Below are 13,473 nucleotides of genomic sequence, written 5' to 3' on the forward strand. Positions count from 1 at the left end.
TAATAAATTAGCCGCTTTATACTAAGACTGGCGTCTGAAACACCAGTCTTAGTAAATCTGCCCCATAGTCTGTATATCTATATGTTTTCTTTAAATATATTGTTATATGTACATTATTAAAACTATACACTCATTTCTGTGTTTCAAATCATTAGGTTCTACATCCATTTAACACAAAGTTTCACATACTGCAACTAATCTAAGTATCAGACCAAGTAAAAAGGGTGAAATTCTTTCAATGTTAATGGTAATGTATAATCAGAAAATAACATATTATTTAAAAATGGATATATTATACACATATTTAGGAGAAACGGTGCTGTTATTTTTGATACTATAAATACTGGCCACTAGAACAGACACAATAGGCTGATATTTTCAGTAGCTCACTTGTCAACTTTGCTGTATAGATTGCGATAGGATGAACAGAGTCATCGAATCATCATTAGGGGGTGAGCGAGTTAATGACAGTTCTATTGTACTGCTGGAGGACAAGATAAGACAAGATAGCAACATTATACACAATGATAAGGCTTTGTATCTAAACTGTCACTCCCTGGTCTCTGAGTTAGGGGGATGTATTTCATAATTTCAGCTACAATACATACAGTACAGGAAAATAGTCATTATCTACAATATGCCTGCCTCCCAGGGAAGTTTTTTCTTGAAAAAAAAAAATAGCTATAAAATATAGAAAAAAAAGAATAAACACTATAGGACAAATTAACGACACAATTTTTTATACGCTAGTATTAAACAGAACAGCGTTGTGGTAGCAAAATATTATCTGTTAAAAAATTTGGCACATCTTCGGCTGTCCTCAAGACTGAAATTAAAAACGATGCCTCCTATTGGAAGGCGTAGATTTGTGCCAATTTCTGGTGTAAATTATAGTAAATCGGTGGGACCGACAGTGGCCCGCCAAATCCCCCATAGCCCACTTTCAAAGGAGTGAAATGTTAAATATTAAAGCAAATATTATTGGTGTAAATACACCGTGTTCCAAATTATTATGCACATTGGATTTAAGTGTCATAAACATTTAATTATTCGTTTTTCAATTAAACTCATGGATGGTATTGTGTCTTAGGGTATGTGCACACGATAACTGCAATTACGTCTGAAAATACGGAGCTGTTTTCAAGGGAAAACAGCCCCTGATTTTCAGATGTTTTTTTAGCAACTCGCGTTTTTCGCTGCGTTTTTCGCTGCGTTTTCGCGGCGTTTTTTACGTCCGTTTTTGGAGCTGTTTTCATTGAGTCTATGAGAAAACGGCTCCAAAAAGTCCAAAGAAGTGTCCTGCACTTCTTTGACGAGGCAGTAATTTTGCGCGTCGTCGTTTGACAGCTGTCAAACGACGACGCGTAAATTACAGGTCGTCGGCACAGTACGTCGTGAAACCCATTCAAATGAATGGGCAGATGTTTGCCGACGTATTGGAGCCGTATTTTCAGGCGTGAATCGAGGCATAATACGCCTCGTTTACGCCTGAAAATAGGTTGTGTGAACCCAGCCTTAGGGCTCTTTGGATCATTGTAATCAATCTCAGACACCTGTGATAATTAGTTTGTCAGGTGTGCCCAATCAAGGGAAAACTACTTAAGAAGAATGCTCCACATTATTAAGCAGGCCACAGGTTTCAAGCAATATGGGAAAGAAAAAGGATCTCTCTGCTGCCGAAAAGCGTGAAATAGTGCAATACCTTGGACAAGGTATGAAAACATTGGATATTTCAAGAAAACTTAAGCGTGATCATCGTACTGTGAAAACATTTGTGGCTGATTCAGAGCACAGACGGGTTCGTTCAGATAAAGGCATAATGAGGAAGGTTTCTGCCAGACAAATTAATAGGATTAGGAGAGCAGCTGCTAAAATGCCATTGCAAAGCAGCAAACAGGTATTTGAAGCCGCTGGTGCCTCTGGAGTCCCACGAACCTCAAGGTGTAGGATCCTCCAGAGGTTTGCAATTGTGCATAAAGCTATTATTTGGCCACCCCTAAACAATGCTCACAAGCAGAAACGGTTGCAGTGGGCTCAGAAATACATGAAGACTAATTTTCAAACCGTGTTGTTTACTGATGAGTGCCGTGCAACCCTGGATGGTCCAGATGGATGGAGTAGTGGATGGTTGGTGAATGACCACCATGTCCCAACAAGGCTGCGATGTCAGCAAGGAGGTGGCGGAGTCATGTTTTGGGCTGGAATCATTGGGAGAGAGCTGGTAGGCCCCTTTAGGTTTATGACTGACCACTTTCTTGGTATAAAAAGAACCATGCCTTCCGTAGCAAAATTATCTTCATGCATGACAATGCACCATCTCATGCTGCAAGGAATACCTCTGTGTCATTCCCTGCTATGGGCATAAAAGGAGAGAAACTCATGGTGTGGCCCCCATGTTCCTCTGACCTCAACCCTAATGATAACCTTTGGAGCATCCTCAAGCAAAATATCTATGAGGGTGGGAGGCAGTTCACATCAAAACAGAAGCTCTGGGAGGCTATTCTGACATCCTGCAAAGATATTCTAGCAGAAACTGTCCAAATACTCACAAATTCAATGGATGCAAGAATTGTGAAGGTGATATCAAAGAAGGGGTCCTATGTTAACATGTAACTTGGCCTGCTAAGTTTTTTTTTATTTAAAGAGCTTTTGATTTCTGTAAATATGTCCTCTTGATGCTGCAAATTCAACAAATTACCATTTTAGTTCTCTTTACAACCTTTAAAATGTTTTGATCTCTGTTGTGCATAATAATTTGAAACAGTGCATTTTGAGTTTTTTACTTCTAAAAAAAAATCTGTTATCATTAGTAGATTTGTTAAAGAAAATTTGCATTATACTCCAACGGTTGATGGCTTGAAGATTATACTGACTGTCATTTGCATCGACTATTTAGGAAAATCGGCGAAAAATAACATTTGCATAATAATTTGGAATGCGGTGTAGATTAATAAATTCCCCTAATTATTTATCTTCTCCATACTTATACCTGAGGACAGCTAATTTGTTTTTTTTTTCATTTTTTCACCATCACATTTCAAGAGCCATAACTTATTTATTTTTCTGTCCACATAAATATTAACTAAGAACCTCATGTTCATGTTCATTGATTAATATTGAGGATGCGCGGTCCTTGTTTATCCTCTTCAACCAGTATAGAGTAATATAGTGTAGGTTCACCTGAATCTAACGTTTTTTTTTATTTTTCAGATGAGTGCCTCCTTTTCAGCGAAAATCACTTTATTTAATATATGAAAATGTGCTTTTTGGAGCAACGAGGGCGTCACCATTGCTTCTAACCTCTTCATAATCGGCGCATGCGCGCAGTACATCCTTGATGTTTCACCGGTTTAATCGAATGTATAGTGCATGCGTCGATTACGTCAGACTACTCCCTCTTCTGCTCTGCGATGCCGAGGTCCGACTCTTCCGGGTGTAGTGTGACGTAATTGGTGCATGCGCAGTACAGCCGATTAGACTGGTGAAATGATTATGAAGCAGTGGCGCGCACGCATTCAGGAGAATACGGGGTCAGGTGTGAATTTGGCTTTCAGACTGCTTGGCCCCTGTCAATCAAAGAAAGAAGGGCGGGAGGGGGTTGGAAAAAAGCTCATTTGCATATAGTGACTAAAGTGATTTTCGCTGAAAATGAGGCACACATCTGAAAATTTTAAAAAAACTTTAGATTCAGGTGAGCCTACACTATGGTGACAGACTCCCTTTAAGCTTTCATGTGTGGAGGGATTATACCATCCCTGCTTTTCTTATGTAGTGTCTCTGTCATGAAGCATTGGTATTTATTTTAATTAGTAATCAAGAGAATAGAAGCTTAAAACACCACTGTTACGCTTCAATACATGTATACAGCATTTCCCAGGAGAAACAATGAAAAGTTTTTAGTCTGATCAATTATCTCTAATTGTGCGTTAATGAACGCACATCAGTTCTTGTAAAATTCAGAAATTATTGTTGTATAACTCATTTTATTAACTGTTTCTATCACCATTATTGTGAAAGATAAAATGTATTAGTCAACATATTTAGCATTTATATTCAAATAATGGTTTCTCTGACAACTAGTTATTTTCTAGTGGTAATTATAATTGTTGGTTATTATGTTTATTATTATTCTTATGAGTAATATAGTATAAAACCTTTAAAGTGAACCTGTCACTTCAAACATAGTCTAATCTGTGGGCATTATGTTATACAGCAGGAGGAGCTGAGCAGCTTGATGTATAGTTTTATTGAAAAGATTCAGGATAACCTGTCATTTATTATTATAAGTCCCTGTTAATTCTAGGCTTAAAGAGGCTCTGTCACCAGATTTTGCAACCCCTATCTGCTATTGCAGCAGATCGGTGCTGCAATGTAGATAAGAGTAACGTGTTTTTTTTTTTAAAAACGAGCATTTTTGGCCAAGTTATGACCATTTTTATATTTATGTAAATGAGGCTATCTAAAGTACAACTGGGCGTGTTTAAAGTAAAAGTACAACTGGGCGTGTATTGTGTTCGTTACATCTGGGCGTTTTTACTTCTTTTACTAGCTGGGCGTTGTGTATAGAAGTATCATCCAATTCTCTTCACAACGCCCAGCTTCTGGCAGTGCACAGACACAGCGTGTTCTCGAGAGATCACGCTGTGACGTCACTCACTTCCTGCCCCAGGTCCTGCATCGGTAGGACGAGCGAGGACACATCGGCACCAGAGGCTACAGTTGATTCTGCAGCAGCATCAGCGTTTGCAGGTAAGTAGCTACATCGACTTACCTGCAAACGCCGATGCTGCTGCAGAATCAAATGTAGCCTCTGGTGCCGATGTGTCCTCGCTGGTCCGACACGATGCAGGACCTGGGGCAGGAAGTGAGTGACGTCACAGCGTGATCTCTCGAGAACACGCTGTGTGTTTGCACTGACAGAAGCTGGGCGTTGTGAAGAGAAGTGGATGATACTTCTATACACAACGCCCAGCTAGTAAAAGAAGTAAAAACGCCCCGATGTAACTAACACAATACACGCCCAGTTGTACTTTTACTTTAAACACGCCCAGTTGTACTTTAGAAAGCCTCATTTACATAAATATAAAAATGGTCATAACTTGGCCAAAAATGCTCGTTTTAAAAAAAACGTTACTCTTATCTCCATTGCAGCGCCGATCTGCTGCAATAGGAGATAGGGGTTGCAAAATCTGGTAACAGAGCCTCTTTAAGAGTCCAGTGGGCGGTCCTACTCAGTGATTGGCAGCTGTGTGTGTATTCACACTTATACAGGGAAGGCTGTAAATCAATGGTTGAGACTGGACTCTTTAGCCTACAGTAAGCAGGAATTTATATGAATAAAGTTATACTGAATCTTTTCGCACAAAACTATATATCAATCGTCTCTGCTCCTCCTCTCTATAACATAATGCCCATAGATTAGACTGCACATTTGAAGTGACATGTTCCCTTTGAAGAAATGCTGCATTTTAAACTAAGAAATAGCAGTTGTTCATGAAGTAATGGAAAAAATTGTTGCACAGATACCTTTTATATGGCTTAGGCTACATTCAACCGACAGTGGAAAAACGTCCATGTGACGGATGTTTTTCTAACGGCTGTCACACGGACGTTTTCAGAACAATGAAGTTCTATGGGTGTATTCACATGGACGTTTTTTGTTGGCCTTTCAACAATTGAATCCCCGGCCACAGCATCGCAAGATATCTGGCCGAGGACTTCAGTCTTGTAGCTAGCACTCCTCTATGTAGATAGCACCCCCTGCCTAAAGATAGCAAGCCCCCCGCCCATCCCTCGTAGATAGTGCACCACTGTAGCTCCCTGTAGGAGTGGAATCCCTATCGGCCAGACCCCGCTCTGGCAGGTGTTTCCGCTCCTGGAGAAGCCACCGTCGTCACTATCCATATATGGACAGTGATGTCAAGGTGTCGGCAGGGGATTCTCTGGCAGGGGATTCCCCTCTCCTGGCGTCACTGTCCATATATAGACAGAGACATCAGGGGCTCCTTATATGAGCAGAATCCCCGGCCCGCTCTGGCAGGGGATTTCACTCTCCTGATGTCAGGTTTTGGACATATATGGACAGAGACATCAGTGGCTCCGTCTATGAGCGGAATCACCGGCCCGCTCTAGCAGGGGATTCGACTCTCCCAACGTCACTGACAGAGATGTCAGGGACTCCGTCTATGAGGAATCCCCGGCCTACAGGGGGGGTGCTATATTGGGGGAGTGGCGCTATCTACAGGGGAAACTCTGGCGCTGTTTACAATGGGCACTGTGGCACTATGTGGGCACTGGCACTTTATATATGGGCACTGTGGTACTATCTACAGTGGGCACTATGGCCCTATGTGGGCACTGGCCCTATGTGGACATTATCTACAGTGGGAACTGTGGCACTATCTACAGGGACTTTGCAGCACTATCTACATGGGCCCTGTGGTGATTTCAGGGGGTTTGGACAAAAAAATCCATCCTTTTTTTAATGGCCATGAAAAACGGATGGCAAACGGATGACAAACTGTCATTAAAAACGGACAGACGGACTGGAAACTGATGAAAATTTAGAGACACACTGATGCAAAATGGCCATGAAAAACTGACAGTTGATCAGTTTTTAATGGCCATTTTTTTTCACTGTCGTGTGAATGTAGCTTAAGTGCCTGTTCACATCACCGTTCATTTACGTTCCGGGGTTTCCATCGGAGGGTTCCGTCGGGTGAACCCCGCAACGGAAAGTGAAACTGACAGCACAGCTTTCATTTCAGTCACCATTGATTGTCGACTACGCTATTGATTCCGTCGGAAAACCGGAAACCAGCCAGAATGGTGACGAACGGAAAGCATTAGCGATGTTTCCATCACCATTGAGATCAATGGTGGCTGAAACGGAAGCTGTGCTGTCAATTTCACTTTCCGTTGCGGGGTTCACCCGACGGAACCCTCCGACGGAACCCCGGAATGGAAATGAACGGTGATGTGAACAGGCCCTAAGGCTCTGTTCACAAAGAAGCTGGGTACTGTTCTGTCTTGCTGTCAAAAACACCGGCAACCCCAAAAAGGAAAATGATGACCGTCATTATTAGTCAATGGGTTCCATCAGAATTGGTTGGGATCTTTTTGAAAATGGATCTGTCATAAGTCAAGACAGTAGTTTGAACAAAGCCTTAAAGATCATTCATTTCCATAGGACCCTATAGTGCACCAGTATTCATCAGTTCATTCCTTATCACTTATTTTTTACAGAATCTGTCATGATAATTTTTGTTTTTGTAATTATTGATGTCGATTAATGACAGATTGAGGAAAAAACTAATGCCAATACCAGTCATATTAGGCTCTGATCACATTAAAGTCATGACTTTTATTCATAATAGAGACATGACAGCTACGCCGGATACATTTTCAAAGAAAAACCAACAAATCCTGATGGATCCCATTGACTTATAATGCGGTCTGTCAGGTTATGGTATTTTTGACTGCAAGAATACAGCTGCAGACTACACTATTCTTGCCATGAAAAATACTGGAACGCCTGGCAGAAAAATAAAAACATTAGTGTAAAAGGAGCCTTAGTCATTGCGATTTTTTTCAAAAATATTCAGAATTTAGAAAATGTTTTTAGAAATCATTCTGCAGTTACTACATGCCTCACAGAAAAGCAAACACATTGGAGGAATTTATTAAGCCATTCATTCTAATTTTGTGGAGTAAAAAAGTCACAAATTATGCCATACGTCTTATTTGCGCAATCATATGTGACTTTTGTTTCCTATCGCTACTTTTGAAAGGTGGCGAGAAAAGTGGGTGAGGTTAAGCGGGGGCAGTAGGTTTCCAACAGATTTAGCATTGTAAAAAAAAGAAAATGGTGCAAATTGAAGCAAAAATCTACGTCGGCTCATAGCCTATTCCTCACAGCTCGGGATAATCAGCAGGAGGTAAAAAGCAGCAAAAGATAAGAAAAGCATTTGTTCAACTAAAGCTATGTTCACATCTGCGTCGGGTTCTCCGGAGTTTACCCGAGACAGTAGTGCAGCATGCTGCGCAATTGTGTCCTGTAAAATCACAGACACCCCGATGCAAAGCCGATGGAACCCATTAAACTCAATGGGTTTCATCGGCAACCGGCAGTATCCGTTGTGCAACAGCAGCTGTACACAATGGAGGCACTGATACACTTTTGCAGGCCTGTGTTCAGGACTAATTTTTTACTTTATATCTGATTCATGCTATTTTGCCGGTAGCTCTATGCCTTTGTTCTAGTCTATCTCAGCGTACCCTTTCTTTTGACTTACTTTTCTTGCTCTTTCTGCTATTTTTTTTTTTTAGCTTTTTGAGTTCTTCATTTTCCAGTTCTGGTCAGTCAACAGTACTGTCATGGTGTCAACCCCTTGGGACCTTAATGCACCCTTGGTTAGCACTACAAGAAAAGTTAACCTCTACAGGCTTGCTCCATCACTAATCACTATCAGCCTGTGGTTGTGTGTGAGGTTCTTCTATTCTCTGCATCTGTCTTTATTAGTTATAGTGTTCCATCTGCATTTATTTTGATACCCTCATTATGACCTATTACTTCTTCATGCATCCAGAATATATTGCACATCTATTGCAATGTCAATCTGGGGAAAAGTAATGTAATTGTATTTTGTAACACTTTCTATCAAATGTGCACCATGAAAATTAGCCTATACCACATATTTATGCGTCATTGAAAGTGTAACATTTTCCTTTACTTGTCTCAAACTGCTCTCCTAAGAAATAACAGTATACTGTTGGGAAAAAGTAGTCAATTCCCCCTGTGATTTGCAAAGGGGCATGGGACCATGTAGTACTAATGAGATCTTTGCCCTGGGCCAACTAATGTGTTGAGCAGCTCTTCTGGGATCTGACCTATATCTAATTAGCAGCATTGTAATTATTTCACAACAACATTTATTAAAAGAAAAATAATGTTCATAATAAATTCTTATCATTTCAGGGACACGAGTATGTCATATTTATAGTTATATTTATTATAATTATAATATATTACAGGCCTGCACCGCATTTTTCTAAAAAATGTTTAATTACTTTGAAAACACAGATTTTTAAAACATACTTTCTAAAGCTAAAATCATATAACTCTACAAGTACATTTTGCAATCCCAGGGGTGCCCTAAAGCTTTATTTTTGTCCTCTTAAAAACAGGATACAAATGAAAACTAATCTCAATACTGATTGTGATGTTATGAAACGGGAAGGGGGTCCCTCAGAACTTACTATGTCAGCGTTGGCATTATATCCTTCATGGCTGATTTTTTTTTCTCACAGCCTGGAGCCTTACAAAAGTCTCCTGGGCTTCCCAATAATAATGTCTGTTAGGGCATAATTTAAAGGTGTAATCCCCCAATTGATATTTATCACCTATTCCCCACCGATCACTAGAACGGAAGAGCCCATAGACTTTAAATGGAGCAGCAGCGCACATGCTCGACCGCTGCTCCATTCAAACCCCTCCTTAATGTGATCATGCAGTAAGGAAGAATGGGGGATCCCCAATCTAGTGATAAGTGGGGGTCCCAGAAATGGGGGTCCCAGGCAGGGGTGGATTGGGAGCTCAAAGTGGCACTGGAAAAAAAATCTAAAAGTGGCCCCATGTTGTGGGTGGGGCCAGCACAAGTAGGTGGAGTCAGCAAACCATTAGCTGTAGCCACATTGGTGATAGATGTAATAATGTAGCCTTATGATTATTATTATTATTATTATTGTCAGCATTGGGCTGTATTCACATCTGCATTGGACATATTAACACAACAGTATTTCTATTAATATAATGGATGTGCTGATAAAGTTTCCAGGAGATCATTAAACAGTTTAAAAAACGTATGTCTCTGCTGTCCGTCCTCTATAGGCGCACATGTTAAAAAAAAAAGCACATATGCATGGAACAGCGCAGCCTTCTAAGCTATTCCACGCAGCAAAAAAAAGCTTTTTTTAGCCTCCGTTGGGTGTATGGGAGTCTATGGATCCATTTATCATATGTAAAAGGAGCTTTCCCGCCACATACAGTAAACTGATAGAAATACCTTGGTGTGAAAGAAGCCAAAGAAGCTTCCACTGCAGGTAAAAGAAATTGTGACCAAAATAGTTCAGCATGTGGAGCTATTGTGTCTGATAAATTGCCGGGCAGCAAGTGGTAGGGGTACTATGGGGAACAGAAAGTGGCAGGGGGCTCTCATAAGGTGCAGGGGACACTGAAGAGGATTTTGAACTTTATTTGTGGTGGGGGACACAGATGGTCGCAGAGGCAGTGTGGGAGGAGTGGGAGAGGGGCATAGGAGGAAGCAGAGATTAAGCGGGGGGCCAGGGTGAGCATATAGGTGAAATCTGGCCCGTATTTAGAGTTGATATATCCAGAAAATGTCATCCCATGTGACTGCTGCAGCCTATTAAAGGCTGCAGTGGTCACATAGACAATAGTGCAAACCCAGCAGGCTGGGCTATACTAATAGCAGACAACGCCCAGGTGGTAAGTATAAACTATTTCGTTTTCTGCAGTATTTCTGCAGTGGACATTTCGCCCAAAAATCTGCACCATAATTTGGCGCGTATTTTGGGCAGAATTCCATGCGGTTTCCAGGATGAATACACTGTGTACTTTTACGCAGCGTATCCGCTCTGTGTGTCCTTACTCTAGGACACACAGGGCGGATTGCGATCGCCGCATTTTAGGGGTTTCTAGCATACCGGCAGACCTCACTCTGAAATCGCGGGGTTTGCCGATAGTTAGCATGGCAAATGGAGGCAAAACAATGGCCTCCGTGTCTGCCATGGATGGAAGCCCATCAGGACCAGGGCCGGCCTTAGGTTGAATGGCGCCCTGTGCGGGACTCTCTATTGCCGCCCCCTACACAAACCAAAAATGAACCACATATATAGACATGCTGGAACATATATACTGTACATACATAAAGACAGATATTTAGACATACAGGCAAATATACATGCACACATTCTGGAATATATACATACAGGTAAATATATAGACGTACAGACACATATATAGATACACACACCGGTAGATAAATACACAGACAGGGACACATACAAATACATAAAAGGCACATATATACAAGACACATTCACAAACAGATCCATATATACCCAGTACAGGTAATGTTGTAACACAGTGATAACTTTCTGAGTACAGATAATGTGGTGGATGTTATCTGCAGTCCTATGTAACACCACAGATAACACTGTGATAACTCTCTGTGTACAGATAATGCAGTAGATATTACCTGCAGTCCTATGTAACACCACAGATAACACAGTGATAACTCACAGATAATGTCGTAGATGATAACTATACCCACAGACACATATAAACACACACACAGAGAGGCATATATATAAGGGGCAGCAGGGTTTATAAGGGGCAGCAGGGTATATATGGACGGCTGGGTATATAACGGGTTGCAGGGTATATAAGGGGCAGCATGGTATATAAGGGGCACCTGGTTATATAAGGGGCAGCAGGATATATAGGGTTAGCAGGATATATAGGGGCAGCAGGGTATATAGGAGGCAGCAGAGTATATAAGGGGCAGCAGGATATATAGGGGCAGCAGGATATATAGGGGCAGCAGGGTATATAGGAGGCAGCAGGTTATATAAGGGGCTGCAGGGTATATAGGAGTCAGCAGGTTATATAAGGGGCTGCAGGTTATATAGGGGCAGCTGGATATATAGGGGGCAGCAGGGTATATAAGGGACAGCAGGGTATATAGGAGGCAGCAGGTTATATAAGGGGCTGCAGGTTATATAGGGGCAGCAGGATATATAGGGGGCAGCAGGATATATAGGGCAGCAGGATATATAGGTGGCAGCAGGGTATATAGAAGGCAGCAGGGTATATAGGAGGCAGCAGGGCATATAGGAGGCAGCACAGATATCTGAATTTTATCTGTTCTACTTTAATATTGAACACACACTTTTACAAAGAGACATAAACACATGCAGACACACACACACACACACACACACACACACACACACACACACACTGTAGCATGTACACATACAAACACAGAGACACATACTGTATACCCACTACCCACCACACACACACACACACACACACACACACACACACACACACACACACACACACACACACACACACACACACACTCTGTAACATATACACATACAAACATAGAGACACATACTGTATACACACACACACACACACACACACACACACAGTAACATATACACATATACAAATACAAACACAGAGACACATACTGTATATACACACACTGAGATACACAGACACTCCCCATGTCTCCTTGCTGACAGGATCACAGGCTTCGTGCAGGGTGGGTTGTGGGCGGAGCTTCCTCCTCTGCTCCTCGGCTCTTATTTACTCCATGTGTGTAACTAAGAAAAGAGCACAGGGTAGAGGCAGAGCCCAGTGGCACCACCTGCATGCTTGGAGTGGGTAGCGCCCTGTGCGCTCGCACAGCTCGCACACCCCTAAGGCTGGCCCTGATCAGGACCAACCTCCGATTAAAAAAAAGTACACATATTTGGTATCACCACGTTCGTAACAACCCAATCTATAAAATTATAATTTTATTTTTCCCGCACGGTGAACACCGCAAACAAAATAAATGAAAAACTATGCCAGCATCGCTATTTTTTGGTCACCACCCCTCCCAACATATAGAATAAAAAGTTATCAAAAAGTTACATGTACCCCAAAATAGTACAAATAAAAACTAACACCCGTCCTGCAAAATAACAAGACCTCCCACAGCTTTTTTGACTAAAAAAAATAAAAAAGTTATGGCTCTCAGAATATGGGGACACAAAAAATAAAATATTTTATAAAAAAAAGTGATTTTATTGTGCAAACGCTGCAAAACATTAAAAAAACTATATATATATATATATATATGGTATCACTGTAATTGTACCGACCCACAGAATAAAGTCAAACGTAATTTATCGCGCACAGTGAACGCCGTAAGAAATAAACAATTTAAAACGCCAAAATCGCTGTTTTTTTGTCAACTTAGCTCTAAAAAAATCTTAATAAAAAGTGATCAAGAAGTTGTAGGTACCGTAAAATGGTACCAATAGAAGCTACAGCTCGTCCCGCCAAAAATAAGCCCCCAGACCGCTCAATCAACCAAAAAATAAAAGTTATGCCTCTCAGAATGTGATGATACAAAATTTTTTTTTTTAACAAAGTCTTTTCTTTGTAAAAGTAGTAAAATATAAAAAAACTACATAAATTTGGTATTACCATAATTGTATTGAGACGCAGAATAAAACTAAGTTGTCGTTTTTACCGCACGGTGAAAGACGTAAAATCAAAACATAAAAACAATGGGGAATCACAGTTTTTTCCAATTTCAGCCCGTAAGTAATTTTTGTTCAGTTTCCCAGTACATTATATGGTATTTGAAATGGTGTCAATAGAAC

This window comes from Rhinoderma darwinii, chromosome 2 (assembly GCF_050947455.1).
Source record: "Rhinoderma darwinii isolate aRhiDar2 chromosome 2, aRhiDar2.hap1, whole genome shotgun sequence".
In the NCBI taxonomy this organism is placed as follows: domain Eukaryota; kingdom Metazoa; phylum Chordata; class Amphibia; order Anura; family Rhinodermatidae; genus Rhinoderma; species Rhinoderma darwinii.